At 36.2% G+C, this 27,909-nt stretch overlaps 1 protein-coding gene across 2 annotated transcripts in view; it reads right to left on the minus strand.

Moving 5' to 3' along the window:
- The window catches only part of LOC150099998 (phospholipid-transporting ATPase ABCA3-like), a 728,766-nt gene that overhangs the window by 679,731 nt on the left and 21,126 nt on the right, over positions 1-27,909 (minus strand). The window lies entirely within an intron of this gene.

Consider the following 27,909-nt stretch of genomic DNA (forward strand, 5'->3'; position numbering starts at 1 on the left):
AGTGACACATTCATAAATAATGGCTATAACAAAAATACTATTAATAAAATACTCCATAAGACAAAAACGAATCTAGATTACAGTAAAACCATAGCCATCCCATACATCAAAGGGTTATCAGAAAAAATCAACATAATCCTACAACATTATAACCTCAATGCCACCTTTAAACCACCCACTAAACTTAAAACCATATTCAACTCCTCTAAGGATCCTCTCCTCCCATTAGCACATCCTGGAGTCCATTGCATCCGCTGCACCTGTAACTTACAGTACATTGGTGAAACAGAACCCTATACGCAAGAAAGAACACATATAACCATTATGGTGAAGCAGGCCTCTCAGACCACGCACTTAACACCTTACACCAAATCAACTGGAAAACCACCTGCTCCTTACACCGCACAAAAACCTGGTACGAAAGAAAATTTAAGGAATCCTGCGAAATCCTGATAAATCACCCAAATATCAATAACAAAGAGGGTATGAAAATTCAAAGGATCTGGATGGCACACATTCAGCCAACTAATATGAAAGATTCAACATAAGTCAGGACTCTAGCCAATCCGCTAGTATTAGAAACCATTCCACTCCAACTGGCTGGAATAATGTTAATATATGTATATAGTAGACAACACAAATAATAGGACTCTAGCATTGATGTATAATTTTTTATTTTTTATTTGTATTTTTTTTTATTTTTTTTTTTCCACCAGAGGTCAGGCCAACAATTGTGATAGCGGTTGGTCAGAGTCTTTAACGAACCAGTTTGATTGTAGTATAGCTTGTTTCTTGTGTATATTTGTACGCTCCAGAAGATGACCTTGACATAAAGGTCGAAACGTCGAATTGTAGATTTTAGTTATATTAAACTAAAGTTTTTATTCAAACACGGTAGTCGTCTCCATAATTTTCAAAAATGCATTCGGATCACCGTACAAGCCTAAAAGAAAGGCTTACTAATTTAGTGTCAGGTCTATGGAATGTCAGATACAAGGAGAGATTGATGAAATGCAACTTACAGAGACTTGTGAATAGAAAAAAGAGAGGGGATATGATTGAGACACAAGTTGGTGATGGGTTGTTATCAGATTAATGTGGAGAAGACATTTCATAGAGAAGAGAGAGAGGCATGGAAGCTGTATACGAGAGTGTGAGCAGGCGAATGAGAAGCAGGTTATTTGTGTTCAGAGTGATTGGGAGTGGAATGCATTGCCTGAAAGTGTGGAAACTGATTGGGTTCTAGGCACGGTTTGATCTTCAGCATGAGAGAGACCTCCCATCAATGAGTCCGTTGACTCCATGGAGGTCAGATAATAATAATGAGATGGTTCCTCATAGTCCATAAACTTCTCTAAGCATGAGTCTTCATTTGACAATCCACAACCTTCTCCATCTTTACATTTTTTATCATTTCTTCTCCTTTTAGATTGTTCCTTTTTTTTTTTTTTTGGTTCATCTCGATTTTTTGTTTATCCTCATTTGTTTTTATTAATTCAATTTTCTTTTTGATGATGATCTCTGATTATTTAGTTTTTTTTGGATGTCTTACTTCTCTATTTCTTCTTCCATTTCTCCTTGTATAACAGTTTCATCTGCCTGCATTTGAAATTCATTTATTGTTTATTGTTCAAGATTTGGTTTCGTATCTATTCAGTTGTTAAACTAGATTCAACTAATGTTGTTCCATCCATAAAGACTGCGAAAGTGGCTCTGGCAGTTCTGGAATTTTGGGGCTAATTTCTGGCTGATTTTGTTATGCACTTCCTGTGATTTTACCAGGTATAGTGTGTTTATAAGCATCTTTATTATACTGAATTGGAAGGTCTGGGAACTCATCTGTATGCCTCTCCAATGTATAGGCTGTTCTAATTGGCTCTATTAGTACTCTCACTCTTTCGGTGAAAGCTCTAAAAGGAAAGGTAGTATTGCTGATAAGGTCTGAGACACTGATTAGCAATATGTCCAATCTGTGTACAGTTAAAACATTTAGCCTTGAAGCAACTGCCACCCAAGTAATTGCATGAACCATAATGAAGGCACTGCCTCCATGTGGGATAATTCACCATAAGTTGTACCGATGTTGACAAAATTTACCATTGGCATCTTCATATCCATTGTGAAGGGGATATCATTAGAAAATTAGTTTGGATCTTCGCCTGATATATCCTACTGTACATTAATGATTTTACCCCATTTTGAGATTGTCTAGATAATAATTTTATTAGTTTTCTATATATTCCACTGAAAATCTCTTAATTTTTATTGTTTTAACCTGCCTTCCTATGTTTATTATTGTGCTACCTTGGAATGTAAAACTCTGTAGTGGTTTATCCCTAGTTTCCACATCTTTAACTACAATTAAATATTTCCCTCTGTTGCACAGCATGAAAGAATAAATCTTGCTAGCCCCTAGTATCTCTTTCAAAAAGCTTTGTCACTTTTCTCACTACTTCTTTCCAAGATTCCATCAGGAGTCTGTAAATGTTTTCCATTAGTTCCTTATCCTTGCTATTGGTCTTAGTTCAGCAAAATTCTTCTCACATTCTATTCAAGTCAATCTACTCCATGTATTTTTAGGACAGCCAAACTTTCTCTTTCCTTATGGATTCCATTCCAAGGCTGAGTGACAAATTTCTTCATGATCTTTCCTAAGTATTGTCCAATCCATTTAAATTTTCTTTTTCTGATTTTAAGGCTGACTTTTTGCTGATTTGTTCTTTTCCAGATATCTTCTTTAGTTATAATTTGTGGCCACCAAATTCTAAGTATGCTCCACAGACATTGGTTTATGAATGTTTGTAATTTTCTTTGCATTTCATTTGAAACCAGCCATGTTTTGCATCCATATAAAAAGAACTGATTTAATACATGCTTTAAATATTTTTAATTTTGTATCTGTATGAATATTTTTCATTTTCCATACTCTACGAAGTTCAGCATATGCACTTCTTGAGTTTTGTAATCCTTTCTTTTAGTGTTACACGGTGATTAGCATTCATTTTTGAAATTATGGATTCTACAACCATGTTAAAATAACTTTTTAAAATGTTAAATGTTAAAATAACTTTTAAAAATTTATTCGAACACGGTTGTAGAATCCATAATTTCAAAAATGAATTCTTGAGTTTTGAATCCTCACGTCAACATCTCCAGTTGCTCCTCCATCTGCAGATAAAACACTGTCAAGATATGTAAAATGTGAAACAGTTTAGATTTTGTCCATTTTCAATTGTACTTGGTGTCCTGTTGTTCACATTGATTCTCATTTCTTTTGTTTATATTGATTTTCAGTTTTTCAAATTGACTTTCAGTGATTCTTCTTGTAATGTAGTTAGTTTGTTTTGGATATCTACGTGTCTGTGAACAATTAGATATACATCATCTGCATACTCTTGATCACCCAAAGTTTTATTTATTTTCCATTATATTCTTTTGGCATGTTTCATTGCTGTCTGTTCTAGAACTTGATCTAGCACCAGTATAAATAATAAAGGAGATAGCAGACATCCTTGTCACACTCCAGATACAGTTTGAAAGGGTTGTGTCAGATATCCATCATGCAGCACCTGGCATTGGAATTTGTTATATCCATCCTGTATGAGGTTTATTATCTTCTGTGGCATTCCTTTGTTTGAAGTGCATTCCACACAATCTCTAGCAATGGAATCTAAGGTTTTCACAATCCACAAACAGCAAATATAAAGAAGAGTTAAATTCACCCGACCGTTCGATTATTAAGGTGTTAATGTGGTCTATACATGATCTATTTGGCCTAAAACCAGACTGCTCTCTTCTCATGCCCTCATCTAAAATATTAAAGATTCTTGGAAGAATAATTTTGCAGAAAATTTTGCTAATGACACATAATAGGTTTATGCCCCTCCAATTACTACAGTTTTCTAAATCTCCTTTCCTTGGTATTTTTACTATTATTCCTGTATTCCAATCCCTAGAGAATTTCTTTTTTTCACAGATATCTTGGAATAGTGAGTAGGGCATATCTATGGTTGTTGTCGTCTCAGATTTTAAAACCTCTGCCATGATACCATCAAGTCATGCCACTTTCCCATTTTTCATTTCTTGAATAGCTTTTTTTTTCTCTTTTATCTCCAATTTAGATGGTAGGCTGGTATTAATTTTTAATTCTCCCACTCTTTTTTTTATTTCTGTTTGTATTCTCTCACTGCTATTGTTCAAGATTTGACTAAAATGTTGACTCCACCTTTCCAAATGTTCTTCTGTTGACACTAGAATTTTCCACTGAGATCGTTCACTGAAACATTCTTCGGCATGGCTTCTCCAGAAAGTCTTCTTATAATACAATTTAGCTCTCTAATGTTATACTTGTCTGCAACTTGTGCCCTCACTGCCAGTTCTTCAAACCATAGCCGTTTATCTTATCTAGCACTTCTTTTTATTTAAAATCTTATATTTGTTCTTTAAGTTAATTTACTTTTAGAGGAATATTTATTACACATCATTTCAGCTTTATTTTTTTTTCCCCTTTCATCCACTAGTCTCCACGTTTCCAACTATAACCATTCTTCTTTCTTTCAGTATATCCTAAAAGATGTTGTGCTGTATCATTAAAAACTGTTTTTTTTTTTTTTTCAACCTTCTTCCCACTTAGCCCTCTATATCAGGGGTGTCAACTAATGTTTGCATAAGATCTACATTTCCCATACAGATATACCTGCGATTTACCTTTTTTCAAAATTGGAGTATAAGATAAGATTTCTAATTTATGTTTAGACAAAGAAAAAATTATCATAATATTATTTATTATTATTACAATATTATAATTAGGTAATATTAATTAGTTACAATGCTTAAAAGGATATTACAGTTTTTTTTAACCACACTGATTAAAATAAAACATTTCATTTTGAACTTCCTGATGAACCAGCATTACTTATTCTACACTGCAACGAGTTCACAATTTTTGCATAATTTGGTGTGTAATTAGTCAATGCATTTCTCAAACATGACTCCAAATGCTCGAATGTTAATGTGGTACAACATTTTGACTTAATAATGTTCATTTGTGAAAATGCAGATTAGCACATTTTGTTGAACCAAAACAAGAATAGATATTTTCCGCACATTTTCTTAAGTTGGGATACTTGCATTACAGTAAATCCAAAATCTCTCTTCATGTGCTCTTGCTCTGACGTAAACATCATTTCTTATTGTTATTATTTCTTCTAGCATAACAATATGCACATCAAAAATAGAGGAAAGGTTTTCTGCTATTATTTCTGGCTTTACATTGGTATCAAATGGAAAACTCATGAAGAGAATTACATTCTCAAGTTTCTTGAAATCCTGAAAGCGGTCGTCAAATTCTGCAATTACTTTCCGAATTTCACCAATATATTTATTTCTGTTGAAATGAGCAAAAGCAGAACTACTTAATTGTGCGGTCATATTTAGAAAATTACATAAATTATTATTTTCAAACTGCAGTATCAGTTGATTCAATTTTTCTTTAAAAGCATTGATAGAACTAACCATATCAAAAATTGTTTTTCTGGGACCCTGAAGTTCTAGGTTTAATTCATTTAATTTACTGGTTATGTCAGTCAAAAGAGCTAAATCCAATAACCAAATATCATCTTTTAACTGTTCGTATTCGTCGCCCCTATCGGCAAGAAATTGTTTAATTATTTCAATTAAATCCTTAAATCTTTGAAGAAATTTGCCCCAACTTAACCATCTGACATCAGTATGCATAAGCAGCTCAGAAGGTCCATCATTATCACGTTCTTCCATTTGCAACTTAAAAAAGCACCTTTTGCAGAGTTTTTGCCGGAACTGAATTGGAAATCTTGTAAGTTATGTTCATAACTTTAGCACATAGCACTTGTTGATGTATAATATATAATGATACTGTAAGAAATTAGGAAAATGTTCATGTCTACATAGCATGATAAAACCGTTTCAATGACCTGTTAAAGCTGGTGCTCCGCCTGTTGTAATTGACACTAGTTTATAAAGAGGCAGTTGAATGGTCTTGCTGTAACTCTTAAAACTGGTAAATATATCTTCACCCTGTGTTTGCCCCTTTAATTCTTCTTCAGTAGAAAAGTCTTTAAAAACCATTCTAATAAAAATAATCATTTGGGCAATGTCAACTGCATCAGTAGATTTATCCAACTGAAGTGAAAAGGCCTGACAATCCTTAATATCCTGCATTAGTTGCTCTTTTAGATCCGAATTTATTTCTTCTACTCATTTTGCAACTGTATTTTGTTGATAGCAGCAACTATTTCTGATTTATTTTCAAAATTACAAAACAATGATTCAACTGCTTCAAGAAATGCTTTTTTAAAAATTGCACCATCACTAAAGAGCTTATGTTTAGCAAGAATATGGCTCACTCTTAACGATGCAGTTGTTGCTGTCTCCGAGTTCGATATAATTTTAATGAAACATAACTGCTGTGATGACAAACTTTCTTCAATTCTTGAATTTTGACTTTTCGTAAATCACTATTACATGGATATGCCGTTTAATAGCTGCTGTGCACCAATTTAAAGTGTCGTTCCAAGTTCCCTTTTTTCGGCAGAGAAACACTTCCATTGCAAATCAAACAACAACACTTGTCTTTGATCATAATAAAGAAATAATCATGTTCCCACTCTTGATGATAGTAATATGTCTTTGCTTTTTTCATAGTAGTCATGGTTGTACAATTTTAAATTATATTAAAACACTTTAAACTTCAAATTTTAAACTTGTAGCAGAGCACTAGCACAAAACAAACAACCAAGTTTATAATACTGCTATTGTTTATACATCAAGCTTCATGTGTTATGTTTGTACAATACATCAAAGCAAACAAAAAAAAACCAAAGTGGGCGTGTCTATGAGGGCTCATACATTTTCAAGTACACTCCACAACAAAAGTCTCATAGCGGGAAATTTAAATATTTTTAACTAATATTTGTAATTTTTCTATTGAAATAAAACTGGAATTATTGTACAAAAAATATTCATTTTAATTAATGTAAATTTTAAATAAAACCATAATATAGATTATTTGATAAATAGGTTAATATTATTTATTTGCTTTATCATATTCGAACTCATCTATATATTATTTTGAAAATTAAGACAAATTAAATCTGCGATCGACCCGTAGATCATAATTGACGTTATTGACATCCCTGCTCTATATCATCATTCCTTGTATCCTCTCCTCCTTCAAAATTAATATCCATATTTTCCCTTAATTTTATTTTAAACTCACTGCACACTTCAGCATTTTGTAATTTAGCAATATCAAATTTCCATCTATTAAATTATTTCCCCTGATGATTTTTTCGAATATATAACTGCATAGATACAATTATTAGGTGATGATCTGAGCCAATATCAGCACTTCTTTTATTTCTGACACCTAATAACATTTTCCTACACCTTTGACTGATGGCAATATGATCCATTTGATTTTGTGTTTTGCCATCTGGTGACACCCAAGTTACTTCATGTATTCTCTTATGCTGGAAGATTGTGCCACATTACTAAGTTATATTTGCCACACAGTTCCCTCCACTATTTACATTTCTGTCTCCCAAACCATGCTTGCCCATTACATTCTCCAGCCCCTCATTATTTGTACCAACTTTAGCATTAAAGTCACCCATGAGAAGTATGCTCTCATGTGTCATCATCAAGATCTTAATCAAGCAGACCGTAAAACTTTTTTTTTTCCTCAAAGGATGCATTCTCAATTGGGACACAGAAATGAACAACTCTTAGTCTTCCAAATTTAATTTGAAGATTAACTGTTATTATTCCTTCTGAAATTGGTTCCCACCCAATCATTGCTTGACAAAATCTTTTGCTCATGAGCATTCCAACTCCATACTGATGTGTAACATATATTTCCCACACTTCTCTGAACTGACGTCTCCTATCCAAACCCTGGTTCTACAAAAGATGTGCCAAGGCTGTACAAATAAAAAATCAGGCATACCACAACTGGCTCAAATTAAGATGCAAAAAAAATTATCAATGATTCCAAAACAGAATTTGAACGGACAAAAAGCAAGAAACTTGCAGCCTGTCCTAGTAGCAGCCATGCCTTTTGGTCTCTTGCCAAAACAACTGGTCACAACTTTTGCCCTAAACTACTCCCATATCATACCAAGATGGTGCAATTGCAACATCACCCACAGAAAATGCCAATCTCCTGGCTTCACACTTTGGCACCAATGCATGCATAACTGACAATGGCAAATGCCCTCCAGTCATTCCAACTGCCCAACATACAATGCCCCTGTATCCTTTTGACAGAAAGAGATCATAAACCTGTTTTCAAAATTAGACACAAAAAAAAGTTCCTGGCCCTGATGGGATTTCTCCAATCGTCCTGAAGGTCTGTGCAGCAGAACCGACTCCTATCCTATGCCATCTGTACACACTCTCTTACTCCACTGGTATATATCTCAAAGCCTGGAAATTCACAACTATTCGACATTCGCACACTATCTATCATACTTTGCATTGAACTCATTCACTGTCATAGCACCCACAACAGACTCTGGCAGCTTATTCCACTCATTCGCCACTCTAAAAGTAAAAAACCCAGCTCTAACAGACTTACTTAACCATACTGTTGCCTGGCTTCCATGGATGTCCCCTAGTTCTCCCACCACCAGTCCTGTTCTCAAAAATATCTTCTGAATTAATCGTATAGAAACCCTTCAGTAATTTGAATGTCTCAATCATATCACCCCTCTTCTGCCTATCAACCAATTTCTGCAACCCACAAATCTTCAACCTGTTCTCATAAGGTTCATTCTATAGACCTGCTATCATCTTGGTCACTCACCTCTGGATCCTCTCCACCTCCTCCCTATCAAGAAGAAACCTAGGTGACCATATCTGGGCACAGTAATCAAGATGGGGTCTTATCAAGGCTCGATACAGAGGAACAATAACTTGCTTATCTCTGCTCGTCAAAGTAATCCTCAGCATCCAAGTGATGTGATGTGCTGATTTAGCCACTTTTGCGATGTGCACCCTAAACTTCAACTCCTTATCCACCAACACTCCCAAGCCCCTGGCCTCAATCTCCTGGAGTACAGTTCCACCAATGTGGAACTGTACTCCAGGAGATTGATGGACATCACCCTTATCCAGCTAATCTTTTCACCCCAAAATGCATAACCTTACATTTTGCCACATTAAATTGACATTAATTCTCTTTAGCCCATAACTCCAATCTATCCAAATCATCCTGCAAAATTTTGACATCATCTGCATTCGCTATTGCCCTACCCAACTTTGCATCATCAGCAAACAAATGAACCGCTCCTCTCAGATCCTTTCCTATATCGTTAATGAACAAATTACACAGCAGTGGTACAAGAACAGAACCCTGCAGCACACCACTAGTCACAGGCCATCTTTTGGACTCTACTCCTGAGTAAACTACTCTCTGGTATCTCTCCATCAACCACCCTCCTATCCACCTCACCAACCCTATATCCATTCCCATATGTTGCAGTTTACAGATTAGACTTCCATGTGGTATCCTGTCAAAGGCCTTAGTCAGGTCCAGCAGTATCACCGTAAACCCATTACCCTTATCCAGTTCAGCCATCACTGTGTTATAAAACCTGAGCAAGTTACTGAGACATGATCTACCCTTCACAAAACCATGCTGCTCCCCATACAGTATCTCATTTTTATCAATCCATTCCTGTATTTTATCCTTGACTACTTTCTCCAAGAGCTTGACAACCACTCCTGATATGCTGAGTCAGTAATTTGCAACAGTAGTCTTGGATTCTTCTTTATGCAGTGGAACTATTTTCCCCTCTTTCCAACCCTTCGGGACTAAACCAGACCCGAGACTCAGATTAAACAATAAGGTCAAGGGCACTGACAATTCTTTAGCAGCTTCACGTAAGACCCATGCTGATATACCATCCAATCCCACAGATGTATTCACATTAAGGTTCTGTAATAGACTATTCACCTCCACCTCATTCACCACAATTCCCATCTAAACTAATGGTTCCTTCAATGTCACCACCTGGATGATATACTGTTGCAAAGTGCTCACTCAGTAATTGCACTATATCGACTTATTCAGTGACCTCCCTACCATCGGCGTTCCTTAAAATCATTCTGCCATGTACAGTTTTTCTTTTACTAGCAGCATATTGAAAGAACTGTTTGGGATTCTCTTTAGTTTTCATGGCTAATTTCCTTTCATAATCCGTTTTTGCCTTTCTAACCACACTTGTTACCCTTCTGGCCTGCGCTTTATACTGTTCATGTACCTGTAGGTCACCTTTCTCCTTAAATTCCCTCCACAGTTGTTTCTTTTTTTGCAAACTCAAGTTTAATGGTGTTATTCATCCATTTAACCCCTCCTTGATTTACTATTCGGACTCTAGGTATACAGTCCATCATAACCTCTTACAAATGCTCCTTGACCATTTCCCATGCCCTATCAACATCCAGCCCTTGCAGTTTTACATGCCATGGCACAGAACCAAGCAATCTCCTAAGCTTGCGATACTTGCCAGCTGTCTTAACCGAAATTTCGCACATTTAGCCACCTCCCAGATCAAGATCCTATGATCACTCTCACCAATAGGTGGCAACATGGTCATATTCATTACAGTCAAATTCTCAGATACTATTACTAGGTCAAACCCCCTCGAACCCTTACTATTTTCCATTACATGCTGTCTCAGATAGTTATCCCTCAGTAACTAAATAAAATCCAGTTCCTTCCTCACATGTGTCCTCTCCTCCTTCCAATCAATGTTACTATAGTTGAAATCCCTCATAATAATTACCCTCCTACCATTCATTTCATCAATTTGCCTATGCATACCATCTCCACCATCTATTCCATCACCCAACTGCATATTTTGTTCCGTTAGTCTCTATCTTACACCAAATAGCCTCAAATGAGCTCCTTTCACTATCCTGCAATACAACTTCTATTCTCCTTGGTTGCAGTTCATCAGCTATCATCAATAACACTCCTCCCCCATTTTATTCTCTCTGTCTCTCCTGAACACACTATATCCTACACATTCTATCCCATAAACTATATCATCTTCTGTCAGCCATGTTTCACTAATGCCAATACCTGTGGCCAGGAAGAGCCAATCAAGGCCAAAAACCATACTTCTATTCAAAAAAGGTAACAAGGAAGACATAAAAATACTATCATCCAATCTGTCTACTCTCTCACATATATAAAATCATGAACAGAGTAATACTGAACAGAATCCAAAACACTCTCTAACACAACTCCAGTAGAGAGCAGGCAAGATTCAGAAGATGCTTCTCCACAATAGATCAATCCAGGTCATTTCACAACTAACAGAAAAATGCAGAGAATAACAAGTCACTCTATGTTTCCTCTTTATTGATTTTAAAAAAGCATTTGATACCATAGAACACAAAGCAGTCATCAGTGCCTTACTGGAAATAAATGTGGATCATACTTACATCCACATGATAAAAGAAATTAAAAAAAAATCAGACCACACAAATAACCCTATTTGATCATCATCATCATTATTGTTCAGGCTTCTATGGAATCAAAAGACTCATCATGGGAGGTCCCTCTTAGGAAACAAAGTCTATCAGACTTGTTCACAGATTCACCACTCCTTAAACTCATTGACCGTTCTCGTTCTCACCACTATCAGGCAATGCATTTCCATGGTTCAACCACCCTCCGTGCAAAGAAACCACTACTCACCCTCTTGCTCACAGTTTCCTTTCTTAACTTCCAGGGATGGCCCCTTCTCATCACTCCTTCACGATATTCAACCAAGCGAAAGAAGTCCCCAGTGTCGACCCTATAACCACCTCTCAACAGCTTAAAAGTCTCAATCATATCACCTCTCCTTCTATCCATCAAACTCTCAGAACACATTCCCTCAGCCAATCCTCATAACTAACATTATACGGTCCTGAAACCATCTTTGTTATCTGCCTTTGTACCCTTTCCACAGTTCATTTATCCTCTTCAAATCCTGGGGACCAAATCTGTCAACAATAGTCTAAGTGTGGTCTGATCAGTCTTATACAACAGAATGATAACTCTTTTATCTCTGCTGGTCAGTGTCCTCATTACTGCAGCAATCCTCTGTGTTACCTTCACCACCTTTGCAATATGTCCCCTACATTTCATGTTTCTATCAATCATCAATCTCAGACGTCTTGTCTCCCCTACTTCCTCCCATCGATGTGTCCCAAACCTCAAAATCTTTACATTTTGCTGCATTAAACCGACACCCCCAATCATCTGTCTAGCTTCTTCAAATCCTCTTGCAGGGCTACCACATCTGCACTATTACTAATAATCCTTCCTAGCTTCGCATCATCTGCAAACAATTAAATATCCCCTTGCAATCCATTGACACTGTCATTGATATAAAGGTTAAACAATACGAGTCCCAATACTGAACCTCTACAATTTTCCTCCAAATTACTCTGTTACTTGTCAAGACTCCAACATTATCAGATCTTATATGTCTATCGTCTAAGGCACTTTGTACCATATCAATTCACCAATATATCTGGGTCTTCCTCTGGGTCGTTTTCCTGCCAACCTGGCAGAGAACACTTGTTTTGCTAATCTTTCCTCGCCCAGTCTGTTTAAGTGACCATACCACCTGAGATTAGCTCTGCTAACACATTCCTGGATGCTGACAATGTCAAGTTCTTTCCTAATATCCTCATTTTTAATATGATATTGCCAATGATGCCATCTGTTCATGCCTCTAATCTTTCTCAGGTCTCATATCTGCGGTCTCTAGTCTTTGGTCAAGTGTTTTACTTCTGACCCAGCTCTCAGATCCATAAGTTAAAACTGGTTTGAACACTGTCTTGTATAGAGCTAATTTAGTGTTAGGACTAATTTCTCTCATTTCATATGAATTTATTCAATTGACTTCCTACCATACCAGCTTTGTTGATTCTATTGTCTATTTCCATATTTAATTTACAATCTTCACTAAAAACCGTGCCTAAGTAGCTGAAATGTTTTACTTCTATAAGTTCTCCATTCACAATGCAGTTGATATTTTCAATGTTTCTGCCTATTTTCATTGTCTTTTTATTGCTGACCTTCATATCATATCTATTACAACAATTATTCAGTTTAGTCAGAGAATCTTGCAGACATGTAGCGGATTTATTCATAAGTATAACATCACCTGCATAAAGCAAAGAACTGACATTAACATAAAGTGTGTGATGCGTGCCAGAGATCAGAAGGAAGAGATGAAGAGAAAAATCAGGAGAGTGGTACTGAAGAGACAGCAGTGCTTAGCAGTGGAAACAGTAGTGGGGTGAGAGAGGAAGAGAGAACGGGAATACAAGAGGAACAGGGAAAAGGTGGGGGTGGAGGTCAGGTGGACAGGGAGACATGGCATAGAGAGAGTGAATGTTGAAAGTGGCAGTGAATGTATGTATGAAGATGGGGGTGTATTGCAATGTGAGTGAAGAAGTGGAGACTGAGGAGGTATATGTGGTAAGTGGTGATGAAGGTGATTTGGCAGGTGTACTGAGGAAATCACAACCAACATATGGCTTGGATAGGACTGACTATAGACCTAAAAAATGAACTGGTGTGTTTGTTTACAAATGCCAGAAGTATCAGAAATAAAGAGGATGAAATGGTTTCAGTGATTGAGTTTATTTGCCCACAAATCATTGGAATAAGTGAAACATGGTTGAATGAAGATGATCTCTTAATGGGAATAGAAATGAAAGGGTACAGTATTTTTCATGAGGATAGAAAGAGCATGAAGGGAGGGAGGGGGGGGGGGGGGGAGTGCTGCTTATGTGAGCAGGGGAATTAAGTCCACATAATGAAAGAGGGAAATAGTGGCAATGGTTATGAGGCAGTGTGGTGTAACGTGGTGGTTGAAAAATCAGAACTTCATGGTGGACACACACATGAAGTTCTGATTTTAAAGTAAAGAGGCAGTGAAAGAAAAGAAGAAAGCATATCAAAAGCTCATGGGAAATAAGTCAGGGTGCTTTTAGAGAATACAGAGACAAATGTAAGAAAGCTTGTAAAACTTGTACAGTTTGTAAAACTAGATAAACAAAAGTTATGGGAAGACTTTGGTAAGAACATAGAAAATAAATATCAGGAAGATGGCAAAACATTCTGGAGACTGTTGAAAGAGCTCAGAATTGGAGGAAAGTGTGCTGTAAAAAGAATTAGAGATGATAAAGGTGACATGAAAAATGGAGAAAATGATATCCTTGATATATGGGGTAATTACTTCGAAAAATTGCTGAACGAAACAAGCAGTGATAAAAAACACTCAACAGGCATGTAATCAGGAATACATATCCATACTTGAAATAGAAAATGCCATCAAAAGCCTGAAATGTTGAAAATCAGCAGGAATAGATGATATTCAACCAGAAATGCTCAAGTATGGAGGTATAAAAGTCATGGTGGCTGCACTGCATAGTTCAGAAGGCCCGGACAGAGCAACGAATTCCAGATGATTGGAGTACAGCTCACATAGTATCCATATATAAAAAGGGAAAGAAAATGTGAGAATGACAGAGGTATTTCCCTAATGAGTGCTCCTGGTAAGATTTATGCAAATATACTTGATTATACAAATATATTTTCACTTTATGACAAATAGTTGAGAATCATGGGAATATAACAGAAATATGTATTCAAAACGCTACAGCTATATAGTAACAATAGACATTATATTATCAATACTTAGTCATTATTTGAGTTGTAAGTCAGCAATTAAAATTGACGGAAGTACATGAAGATGGTTTGATATTAAAGTTGGTGTCAGACAAACATGTACAATATCCCATCTGTTATTCATTATCTATATAGATCACATTATGAAGGAAAGTGGTATTAAATTTGATATCAAAATTGGAGATGTTAATCTCAGCTCTTTACTAAATAAATCCAGTTACAAGTCTGCAAGATTCCCTGACTAAATTGAATAACTGTTGTAATAAATTTGGTAAACACTGAAAATATCAACTGCATCTTGAATAGCGAACACTAGAACAAGTAAAACATTTCAGCTATTTGGGCACAATTTTTTTTAGTAAAGATAGTCAATTAAATATGGAAATAGACAACAGAATTAACAAAGCTGGTATGGTAGGAAGTCAGCTGAACAAATTTATATGGGATAAGAGAGAATTTAGTCAAAACACTAAATTAGCTATATACAAGACACTGTTCGGACCAATTTTAACTTATTGATCTGAAAGCTGGGTTAAAAATAAAACGACCAAAGACTAGAGACCACAAATATGAGAGTCCTGAGAAAGATTAGGGGGCATGACCTCATAGCATCAATGGCAATATCATATTAAAAACAAAGATATTAGGAAAGAACTTGACATTGTCAGCATCCAGGAATGCATTAGCAGAGCTTATCTCAAGTGGTATGGTCACTTAAACAGAATGCAAGAGGAAAAGTGTTCTCTGTCAGGTTGGAATAAAAAAAAAAGACCCAGATATTGGTAGATTGATACAGTAAAAAGTGCCTTAGAAGACAGAAATACAGGTATCCCTAGATTAATGTGGTTAATTAATCCCTCGATGTTACCACACGTATATCAAAATCGCGTTAATCAAATATAATAATCAATGGTATAAAGTATAATTCATCCACGATCGATTACTGTATTAATAGTTTGTTTTATATGGTACTCTTTTAGGAAAGATAAAAAATGAATGCAAAGTAAATGTTTAATAAATAATTGTACCCGTGCCTCGACTGGCATGCAGAACTAAATGAGGGGTATCAACATTTTATGCTGTAGTGAAGCAGAGAGTCTCCTCCTTGTTGCACTTGAAGAGTGGAATGGCTGAGTTAGCAGATGATCAAAATTTAATTTGACAATGGTAATGAAGGCATGACATGACAGCAAACTATGTGATATAGCCTAGGCACACTCCGAAACAAAACAGAGATGGTGCCAGTCACTGTGGAAGAGACGGGAACCTCACCACATAACCTTCCATAGTAAACCATGAAACAGAGAAGCATGTCTGATTTAAGCAATAGAGACAAGGTTGGACCCTCTGCAACTTTTGTCTCTTGGAAACATTACAGGGAATAAGAGAAAGAAACTCTGAAATGTAAGATGGATACTATATAAATAGCATATGACAAAGATACCTTAAACCCTCCAGGAAGGGTATCTCCTGATCCTTCATGTCTGTAAACCAAGAATCTTCTCTTAAGGCTTGTAACTTAGAATGTAAGGACCTTATATGAAGCTGGGAAGTTAGATAACATTATACAAGAACTTGAAGCAATGAAAATTGACATTGTTGGTATCAGTGAAGTCAAATGGACTAATAGTAGAAAAATAAACAGAAAGAGCCATTCAATTATATACTCATGTGGAGACAGTCATAGGAATGGAGTAACATTTGTACTAAAAAATAAGATTGTGCAATCCTTACTTGGATTTTGGCCTATACCAAGCAGTGCAATTCATCTCCCATCTAAAGACAATTAGAAACATCCATATCCAAGGTGGGATTTGAATCAATGACACGTTGGTTGAAGAGTGGATCAGGATAATTGCATTAAAAATTGCAGCTAAACTTTTTAATATTTTTATTGTCCAAATATATGCACCTACTTCTGGGTAATCAGAAGTAGGTGCATACTTCATCTGAGTAATCAGAAGTATGCACCTACTTCTGATTACCCAGATGAAGATGTAGACTGTTTCTATGAAAGCATTAAAAATGCACTTAACTCAGATGACATAACTATTGTTATGGGACTCAGATGATGCTAAATCAGATGACATAACTATCATTATGAGAGATCTAAATTATTATTATTATTTTGGGCGACTCCAGGAGTCCTTAGACTCATCGAGGGAGGCCCTAAACATCATGTCCACCCAACTATGCAATTACATTCTCACAGTATCTATCATACCTTGTCTTGAACTCATTCACCGTCATAGCACCCACAACAGACTCTGGCAGCTTATTCCACTCATTTACCACTCTAAAAGTAAAGAACCCAGCTCTAACACCCCTGCTAACCACACTCTTGCCCAGCTTCCATAAACTCAAAAATATCCTCTGAATTAATCCTATAGAATCCCTTTAGCAATTTGAATGTCTCAATCATATCTCCCCTCCTCCGCCTATCAACTAGTTTCTGCAACCCACAAATCTTCAACCTGTTCTCATATGGTTCATTCCATAGACCTGTTATCATCTTAGTCACTCGCCTCTGGAAAAATATACTCTTCAATTGCACACACTTTTCCACGCAAGCGCAGATCTTTCTAATCACTTGAATGCAGCTAGGAGGAAACTGTTCATAGCCCAGCATATTTAGCTGAGTAAATGCTAAAGTAAGCTCAGAAAAAACATCTCTTCCTGCATGGGAAACCAGGGCCTGGGACATAGAAATCCAAGAGGAGAAAGATTAATACAGTTCTGTGAAGAAAACAATCTGGTAATAGCAAATACTTTATTTAGCCATCCTCCTAGAAGACTTTACACATGGAAAAGTTCTAGAGACAGCTGTAGAAACCAGATTGACTATATAATGATTAAAAAAAGTTTCCAGAATAACATCTTACAAGCCAAAACATACCCAGGGACTGATATTGGATCAGACCACAACCCTGTGGTCATTAAAGCAGCAATAAAATTAAAGAAAACAATGAAACCTCTAAACATATTAGTATTATTTGATATCTCCAGGGATGTCCAAAGACTCATCGAGGGAGGGCACCTGCTCTACAGCTCTGTCTCCACCACTCAATCCACCGCTGACCACCACATAGAAAAATATGATCTTGGCTCCCTTAAAAATCAAGAAATACAAGATCGATTTTTAAAGGAACTGGCACACTCCACTGCTGTTAATGTTCCTGATCCCACAAAGTATCCTTACCCTAAAGATGAGATTGAGAATAGATGGCAGAAATTTAAAGAGAGCATAAAAAAAAGGCAGTAAAACAAACAATTCCCAAATTTAAGAAAATGAGTAAACCCTGGATGAATGACAAGATACTGAAAATGATGGAGGAAAGAAAGAAACACAAAAATCGTCCTCAATGCAAGAACTTAAACAAGGAGATCAGGAAAAAATATAGAATTGCAAAAGAACTATGGCTCAACAACAAATGCAAGGAAATTGAACTTCTAGAGAGAAAGCACAAAACCAGAGAACTTCATGAAAAAGTTAGCGAACTAACTAGCAAATCATGCAAAAGGGTAGGCTCTCATTGCATTGAAGATACCAGTGGAAACATTCTAATGGAGAAAGACAAAATAAGGGATAGATGGGTAGAGTACTCAAAGGAACTCTACAATCATGATAGAATAGATAAGCCAATGTAAGAAGATTTGGAGGGGCCTACTACCTAGGAAGAAACAAATGCCATTAGGAAACTGAAACCAGGAAAAGTTCCAGGAATGGATGGAATTATGACAGAATATCTAAAGGCTTTAGATGATAAGGCTAAGATCACTGACTGACATATGTAACAAAATATATGAAACTGGACATCGGCCAAAAGATTTTAAGCACTCAACGTTCCTACCAATACTTAAAAAATCAAAGACAATCATATATGAAGAGTACAGAACAATCAGTCTGATAGCAAAAGTTATGTTATATATCATCCTAGAAAGAAATAAACATAAAATCAAAATGGAAATTAATGAAACAATCTGGTTTCCAGGAAAATAAAGGAACTAGAGAAGGACTCTTCAACATTAGAACTATTATAGAAAGATATCTGGAAAAGCAGAAAGAAGTCTACTTATATTTTATTGACTACACAAAAAGGCCTTTGACAATATACAACATGAACAACTCATCAAATGCATCAGAAATTCAGTAGGCATAGGAGTAGATGGTAAAGATACCAGATTACTGATAAATCTATATTGGGAGCAAACTGCCTCAATAAAAATATCAGGAGAAATCTCGGAGGAATTCCCAGTAAAGAAGGGTGTCAGACAAGGCTGAGTTCTTTCTCCTATATTGTTTAACCTCTATTATTATCCAGGCCTCCATGGAGTCAAAAGCCTCATCGTGGGAGGTCGTTTTTTGGAAATACAAAGTCTATCATACCACTCCTTGAACCCATTAACCGTCCCCACTCCAACCACTCTCTCAGGCAATGCATTCCAAGGTTCAACCACCATCCACACAAAGAAACCACTCCTCACCCTCTTGTGCACAGCCTCCTTCCGTAATGTCCAGGGATGGCCCTTTGTCATCGTTCCTTCCGGCCGTTCCACCAAGTGAAAGAACTCTCCAACGTCTACCCTGTAACTGCCTCTCAACAGTTTAAATGTCTCAATCATATCACCTTTCCTTCTTCTATCCACCAGACTCTGCAGTCCACATTCCCTCAGCCGATCCTCATAACTAACATTGTACAGTACTGAAGCCATCTTTGTTATCTGCCTCTGTACCCTTTCCACAGTCAATTTGTCCCCTTCAAATCTTGGAGACCAAATCTGAGAACAATAGTCTAAGTGTGGTCTGATCAGGGCCTTATACAACAGAATGATAACTCATCTCTGCAGATCAGCATCTTTCTCAGTATTGCAGCAATCCTCTGAGTTATCCTCACCACCTTTGCAATATGCTCCCTGAATTTCAGTTTTCTATCAATCATCACCCCCAGATCTCCTCTCCCCTACCTCCTCCAGTACAGCTCCTCCGATCGAGTATGCATCCTCCCATCAATGGATCCCAAACTTCAAGACTTTACATTTTGCTGCATTGAACTGACAATCCCATTTATTTGCCCGTCTGTCTAGTTTATTCAAATCCTCTTGCAGGACTGCCACATCTGCACTATTACTGATAACCCTTCCCAACTTCACATCATCAGCAAACAACTGAATATCCCATTGCAATCCATTGACAATATCATTTTGACAATTACATATCATTTTGACATTGACAATATACTGAAAATATCTTCCAGATTAGAAGAATTTAAAGGAGTCAGCATAGGAGGCAGGAATATAAACTTAAGATATGCAGATCATACAGTACTGCTAGCTGAAAAAAAAAAAAAAAAAAAAAGATCTTCAAAACTTACTAGAAGAGACGTTGAAGCTAACTGAAAAATATGGACTTAATTTCAACTTCAAAAAAACCAAAACCATGCTGGTAACAAGAGAAAAAGGGAAAATACCAGATATAAATATTAAAATCAGAGGAAATACTTTAGATCAAGTAGAGTTATATATTTGGGTAAACTAATTACAGAGAATGGGAAGTGTGATAAAGAAATATTAACCACCTTACCGGCCATTAAAGATCAAATACGCACCCTCAAAAACTTCGTATTCATCATAAATTCCAATGTAATACCAATGGTATTACAATTGCAATATGCACTCCGCATCCATAGAAAAGAAGTTATCAAGAGTCGTTTGAACAATTTTAGTTTTTTTTCTTATCAGTATAAATTCTACGATAACGAGCAAAATGACTCTCCAATCCTCGGCAAACAAGCATTCTTCGATTAACATATGGATCCATATCCATTACTTGCTGCTTAAGCGATTCTAAACTGCAAAATATTCCATCCAGTTCTTTATCTCCTTTGGAACTTCATCTTCATATTCCATTTGTTCGTTGTCTTCATATGCACGTTGTTGTTCAATTTCAAGAAGATCGTTGTCACTGAAATCTTCTGAATTTGAATCCAATAATTCTTTAGCATCTTCGGAATCAACACCATCAAAACCAAGGTGTTCACCAATTGCAACGATTTTTTCAATCACGTTGTTCACAGGATTTTGAAAACAACCTAAGTCATTAGTGCATTCTGGCAAAATGTTTTTCCAAACAGCTTTCATGCAGCTTAAAGACACTTGCTCCCATGAGTCATGAATGTTTTCAATTGCGTGTTTAATGTTAAATGTTTTCCACAATTCTTGGAGCGTAATCGCATTTTCTCCTGTTGTTTCTACTACCTTTGAGAATATCTTTTTAGGAAAATAGCCTTTGCAAGTTGCAATGACACTCATGTCCATTGTAGCAATGATGTCATATTTGGTGGGGAAAATAAACTTTCACATTCTCACACAGATCATCAAGAGAATTTGGATGACTAGGTGCGTTATCTAAAAGCAAAAGAGCTTTGAAAGCCAAGTTATTTCTCTTGCAATAAGCTTCAACTGACAGGCAAAAATAAGACTTAAACCAATCTTTGAATAGACTTTGGGTAACCCGAGCCTTCTGATTCATCTGCCAAATTACAGGTAAAGAGTTCTTGTTACGTCCTTTTAAAGCCCTCAGGTTCTGAGTTCGATAGACAAGCAGTGGCTTCAATTTAAAATCTCCATTAGCATTCCCTCCAAGCATAACAGTTAAGCGATCTTTTGAAACTTTATAGTCAGGCTGCTTCTTTTTTTTTTTTGATATGAAAGTTCTAGATGGCATTTTTTTCCAAAAGAGGCCAGTTTCATCTACATTGAAAATTTGGCAGTAATCTTAATCATTTATTTCGATAATTTTCTGCAGCTCAGCAGGAAATTTGGATGGAGCATCTTAATCAGCACTTACAGCTTTCCCCTGTTATTTTCACATTCTTTAGTCCAACCCTAGATTTAAAATTTTCAAGCCAGCCTTTGCTAGCTGCAAATTTTGAATTGTCTTCTTTATATTTAGTCTCTTTAAGTCTTGAAAACAGGCTTAGAGCTTTAGCTGTGATATTATAGGCACTAATTGGAATTCTCTTTTGATTGCAGGCTTCCAGCCAAATAATCAACAGATCTTCCATTTCAACCATTATAGCATTCCGGTTACGTGTGCATTGCATACTTGCAGATGTAGATGCAACTTTACCTTGCTCCCAATACCCATCAGCTTTGGATAAAATAGTCCGTATTGTAGATTCGTTAAAACCAAATTCGCTTCTGATCTTACTTTTACTTTCACCACGTTTCAATCTTTTAATTACATCACGTTTTGTATCTAAGGTAATTACATTCCTCTTCTTTTTTCACTTAATGACCTGGTTGTGGGATTCCTCTTATTCTTCAACAAGATTAATGGACTGTAAAATTTACGAAGAACGTAATGTGTATATAAGTACAGCAAAACAACTGGAGCTTATAATACGTCCACTCTTGATGCTGGCAGTGAAGTAATTAGCTGGCACTCAGGCTCAGGGAGCACGGCTATATGGGAGGAATGATATCATCATGCTCACACCGCGAGGCTTGCATATTTTTGCGTGGTAAATTTAAAGGTGCGTTAATCAAAACTCTTGCCACATATATCAAGAGATTGTAGCAATTAATTTCACCACTCTAATTATATCCTGCGTTAAGCAAAATCTCATTAAGAAAGGATACCATGTATAACATCTGATAATGTTAGAATCTTGAAAGATAACTGATTGATATGGAGAAAAAATGTTGATAGGAAGTTAGTAATGATGTAAGTTTTCATGTAGTATACTCTTCTGTACACCCCCTGGAGGATACATGTCAGGAATTTGATGATGATGGCAAACAAGAGAAAGAATAATTATGGCAGCAGAATAACAGATGCAAAGGATATTGTGGATTGCTGAACATATACCTTCATCAGCATATATCATACTGGTTTAAACTATGCAGTGCAATATACAGAAGTGGAGACAAGTATTAGGAGAATTGGAAGCGAATGAATCAGAAGTTTATCAGGTGTTGATTGGGTTAGTTAATAAGGTTATAGGAATGGATGACATATCACCACGTATTCTTAAGGAATGTGCACCAGTTGGCAATGCATTTGAGTTGGTTATTTAATTAAAGTCTTGCAGTGGGTACAGTTCCTAAGGAGTGGAAAGAAGGCAAAATAGTACCACTCCACAAGCATGGTTCTAAGACAGAAATTTCCAATTACTGACCAGTCTATATAGCTTCAAATGTGGTCAAGGTGTTGGGAGAGATTGGTTAGGAAATACAAGATTGGGTTGATGGACATCTCATTCTTTATGATCAGCATGGATTTGTAAAGGGTAGGTGTCATGTTTAAGAAATTTAATTGTATTTTATGATACAATTAAATTTCTTAAACATGAAAAATTTAATTATATTTTATGATAAGTGTGTTAGATAAGGAGAATCATATGCTGGGATATTCTTGGACTTTGCAACAGCTTTCAATATATTACCAAATGATAAGTTGGTGTACAAGCTGTAGAGGATGGAGATAGTATATTGGTTAGATGGATTGGATCTCTGAACGATACCAGCAAGTCACGTATGATGGAGCAGTGTTGTCTCAAAAAAGGAGAGAAACCAGTGGAGTGTCCCATGGTTCTGTTTTTGGGGGCCCATGCTGTTTAACTTGTTTGTAAATGATACATCATGTAAACTGAGTGGAGATCTTCTGTTGCTTGCTGATGATGCAAAGTTGTGGAGAATTATAAGTAGCACTGCTGATGTTAATTCCCTTCAGGAAGATGTGAATAGACTTTTGACTTGGGCAAAGGAGTGGGGTTATAGTTTTAATATAAATGCAAGGTGTTGGATTTTGAAGTGCAGAAATATAATGCCGTGTACTATATCGACAGTGCCATACTGCAGCAAGTGAATTAGATCAGAGATTTGGGAGTGATGATTGACAGCAGACTAAGTTTAGGGGGCATATTGTTAGTGTTGCACATCATAGTGCTGCTATGATAAGAAATACAGTACTCTCTAATGTAAGGGATAAATGATTGTGCCATTGTATAAAGAACTGGTCAGACCACACTTGGACTATTGTGCTCAAATCTGGTTATCTGTTTACAGTGTGATGTGATCACTTCTCTCTGGAGAGGGTCCAGAGAGAAGTGACTAAGACATTATCAGGACTTTGGACTGCTGGCTATGGAGAGAGGTTGAAAAAATGTGGATTTGATAGAGATATTTCAGTTAGTGAGAGGATTTTTTATCAGATTAATCCAAATGAGATTATAAAAAGAGTAGAAGGCAAGAGGGAAAAACCAGATGTCGTCCCTGGGAGTTATATAAGTGTGGCGAACAGAGGTGTGAAGAGCAAATTTTTTTACATAGAGAAATGTCAGTGAATAGAATGCATTACCAGAATGTGTTGTTAATGCAAAGAGCGTTAAGGATTTTACGATTTGGAATGATAAATATGTTATCAGTTGAATGAACCTCTCATGATGAGTCTGCAGACCCCATGGTTGGTGCAATAATAATAATTTGCTCATTTTCTTTTAAGATGTATAAGAAGACATGTGAAAGGTTTTGAAGAAATTCAAAGACAAGAGCATGAGCCATCATCAAGTTTTTTGTGTTTCAAGAAAAGTCCACACCTGAGATTCATCAAACTTTGTGCAAGACCTTAGGGGACTGTGCCCGAGTATATCCAACAGTTGCGAGATAGGTGGCCAAGTTTAAAACTGGACACCCTGAGACAAGAGATGTCCCCATATCAGGAAGACCTGCCATAGCGATCACACCTGAAAACATCGATGCAGTGCATGCCATGATCCTTGATGATAGACAAATACCAACCAAAAATGCTGAGGATATCCAGAGAATGAGTCGAGGACATTATCCGCCAACATCTGGATATAATAAATTTAGTTTAATCCTTTATCCAAGTGTGAGCAAACAAAGTTTGCGCCTGAAAGTATCTTCAGGACTGGGTTAAGGTGTGTACCACCTTAACCCAGTCCTGAAGATACTTTCAGGCGCAAACTTTGTTTGCTCACACTTGGATAAAGGATTAAACTAAATTTATTATACTCTAACCAAGTGGAAAATAAACTTTCAACATCTGGATATGCAGAAGCTCTGAAAAATGTTGTTCCCCAGATGTTTGAATGCTGACCAAAAGAGAGATTTTTGGGTCATTTGAAGCTATATTAAATCACAGCTTCATCAGACTTAGACCAAACAACAGTCGAATGGAGTGGAGGCACAAAAGGTTCTCCAGAACCAAAGAAATTCCAAACCCAACAGTCAGCAGTGAAAGTTTTTGCCATTGTCTTATGGGTGTAATCCTTACCAAGTACCTCAAAAAAAAAAAACTGTTATAGCAGCAGTTTTATTCAACAACTCTGAAGGAGGTACTGAAGGAAAAACACTACAGGAAACTCAGCAGAGATGTGTTGCTTTTGCAGGACAACACCCCTGCTTACACTGCTCATGTAACTCAACAATACACAACTTGGGCTTTCAGTGTATGCCTTACCCACCTTATTTGCCAGACCTGACCTATCTGACTATTCCTATTCCCAAATTTAAAGAAACAAAATTTACCACAGATGATGAGGTCATATCTGCAGATGAGGACCGGTTTGTACAACAAGGGAATGGCTTTTTCTCAGAGGATTGCAAATGATACACGATCATTGTAACAAGTGTATAACACTTCGTGGGGAACGTAGAATTATGTGCAAGTTCCATGGTTCTATCTCAGTCACTTCATAGGGATTATAACAACTCTTCAGCACCCTCATAGAGAGTGACTATACATCTCTAATTAAAAAACTGATGCAATTCATGTTTCTTCTAATCAGCAGTAACATCCATTTTATTTTGCAATAATTCTATCTACAAGAAATAAAGAGCCTATAAACAACTGAAGAAACAAATAATTCATTTTGCATTTAAGCACAATGAGATGAAAGGTATTTTCATATCTTCTTATGCTAAAAAATGAAAATTCATCCACAATCCCTCCCATATGTTTATTGCATTCTTTATTGTAGCCTAAGTTATTAAATCATTGATGATCAAATGATATAGTGCTAAAATAAGAAGAAAAGGATACATAAATTACAGTCAATGACAGTATGAGTAGTCCAGCACAGCTGGACAAGCAGAACTAAATATACCACTTCATCATAGTCCTTTCAAATCTGAGAAAGTTTTCAGTCTTGTGAAGTGTTCTTTCATTTACCAAATCTGAATAAGAACAATTCTATGCCATTTTCAAGGATAAAGAAAACAGAATTGAGTTCTAATTTTCCTTATCCTTCGAATGTGAGGAAACTATCTGGTCTCTTTCACGATCCCGTTTTCCAATAGAGAATCATGAAAAATTTATTATATATACATACTATCTACCAATAAATATCTGGACACCCCTGTTATTTAAAGTTATGGTACATTACAGGTTTGTTGATAACACAAAAACCTGGTGTAGAGATAGTAGGAAGCAGTACTTCTTCATCGTAGAAGTTGAATACAGGTGGCAAGGCAAAACGATGTGAACTCAGTGAGCAAATTGGTAAAGCATGACCTTCCTATAGTAAACCCATGATGTCTGTTGCAAATTCTGTCAATCCATTTCTGAATGCAAGCCCTAACCAAACTTTTCCAAAATCTTCACCACCACTCATAATGAATATAATATTTACTTTTAGGTAATAATTTGAATAATTGCAGCTGACATCGACTGTATTTGCATTCATCATGATGCATATAACAGAGAAATTATTATTATTATGTAATATCTCCAGGAAGTCCAAAGATTTCATCAAGGGAGGGTACCTACTCTACAACTCTGTCTCTACCAACTACACCAACACCATCTACCATGCTCACGACGGGATTCGAACCTGCATCCTTTTGGCTGGAGAGCAGATATGCTAACCACTTGGCCAACCAGGCCAGCAATTTTTCTAACAATTAACTCTTCGTATTACTATCCTAAATGCATAATTTATTACTAATATTACAGTTCTGCTTTATGAAATAATAAAACTTCAAATCTATACTCATCTTTAACAAAAAGTTCATATATGGATAATCAACATGTAATGCAGGGCTCCAGAAATAACACTTAATTCTACTGGTAAAAAAATTTTTACTTACCTATAGTATGAATTATGGTAAAAGGTTGGTATGGATGTATCACTATATATGTCACTCTAAATCAGACCTTCCCCACCCCTAACATAGTGGAATACTTCTATTCCACTTGCCGGCTAACCAATTACTAGTCTTCCACAACAAGAACTTGTTCATTTCACTCATCTATTGAAATACATTGCAGCCGAGTTGTTTGAAAGGAATTATGTAAACAAATACCTCTTCTGATTTTTATGTAAGCATCTCATCACAGATGATTTTCTTCTCATTTGAAATATATAAAGCATCTAAAAGAAGACTCACTAATGTAGTCTAATTTTCTTAGCTAATTTTTGTTACATTTCTTTTAATTTTGATACTGTTCTGCTACTGGACATGAGTTTTGATGTAATTAAATTGTTTATTGAATTTAGTTTTATAATAGTTTATTAAAAATGGGCACTTCAGGTGTTCAAACGTTTTAGAATCCATCTTTTTTTTTTTTGTGAAAGTTGAAGTCTCATGAAACCTAAATGTCTTCACTTTAAAAAGGTCTCAAAAATCTTGTAAGTAACCCAGAGTTTCTGTCAGTGGTCCCAGGATATTTTTATTTTAAGTCTTGAGGAATTCAACTTGTAAAGTTGAATTCCTCAAGACTTTTGTCTTGAGAATGCATCTTTACTGTTTTCTGACAATGACACACAACAGAACTTTTCTTCAGTGGTTTTGTATTTTCTGATCCTTCACCTTAAGTTTTGCACTTCACAAAACCAAAAAAAAAAAAAAAAAAAAAGTACTTTGCATTTCCTTTCATTTATTGTCCCTAATGAAGGGCGTATTTATACAAGTTATCCATAAGATAATTCAATAGGAAAGACAAATGAGTCTACCAAACTGTAGAAAATGGTCAACACTTGCAACAGAGCCAAACTTTTCATGATGTAATGTCAATAATGATATCTGGTCTCCAGCTCTTCTCTGCAAGATAACTGTGTTTTTTAAATAACACTATTAGCAAGCCTTTTCATTGCATGAAATGTTCAATATATAATTGCATTAAGCTAATTCATATTGTGAATTAT

The sequence above is a fragment of the Typopeltis vanoorti genome, chromosome 13 (genome assembly GCF_054136105.1).
Source record: "Typopeltis vanoorti isolate ZY-2024b chromosome 13, IOZ_Tvanoo_1.0, whole genome shotgun sequence".
Taxonomy (NCBI): domain Eukaryota; kingdom Metazoa; phylum Arthropoda; class Arachnida; order Uropygi; family Thelyphonidae; genus Typopeltis; species Typopeltis vanoorti.